Raw genomic sequence first — 809 nt, 5'->3', positions numbered from 1 at the left:
GGTTTGGTTTTGGTTAGTTTATAGATAGTTCTGTCTGTTCTCACCTATGTACCTACCCGTATACCAGTATGCCTATACCCCTCCATATGTGCTCAAACCCTCATTTTTACTTTGGTTGTGCTGTACTCACTACATCACATTCGGTGCCACTTTTCCCATCACCAAAAAGAACTAGTCTCTATGATCTAAAGCATACTTTTCCCTCCCTTCTCCCTGGTAACCACCAATGAGCATTGGTCTCTCTCTATGTATCTATTCTTGTCTTCTTATAAAAGAAAGATCATACTTACTATTTGTCCTTATATGCTTGGCTTATTTCACTTAACATTATGCCTTCCAGGTCCATCCATGTTATATGTTTCAGGACTCATCATTGTTTTTTATGGTTGCATAGTATTCCGTTGTATATATGTACCACAATTTGCTTATCCATTCATTCGTTGATGGACACTTCGGTTGTTTCTATTTATTTGCTATTGTAAATAGAGCAGGAATGAGCATTGAAAAAAAAAAGGTCCAGATGCCTAAATTCAACCTGAGAAATGAGATTTGAGGCTAGGAAAAGCAATGAAACAGCAAACCATGTCTGTGGTGCCCCTGACTGCTTGTTCCCCCATGTTTCCTCCCCTGTTGAGATTTCCTCTTCTCTACCAAAGTCTAGTCTCTTGAAAGTTTCTGCTATGATCACAAATACCTTAGCATGAATTTAAATCATTTTTTTTTTCTGTGCCAGGAGTATTTGCCATTTAAGTCCCAATCTTACAATGGACAGAGATGCCCTATCCCCTATATAATGGAGTCTTTGTTAC

The sequence above is a fragment of the Trichechus manatus genome, unplaced genomic scaffold, assembly GCF_000243295.1.
Source record: "Trichechus manatus latirostris isolate Lorelei unplaced genomic scaffold, TriManLat1.0 scaffold02563, whole genome shotgun sequence".
Classification (NCBI taxonomy): domain Eukaryota; kingdom Metazoa; phylum Chordata; class Mammalia; order Sirenia; family Trichechidae; genus Trichechus; species Trichechus manatus.
Note: the sequence above shows the minus strand (reverse complement) of the source record.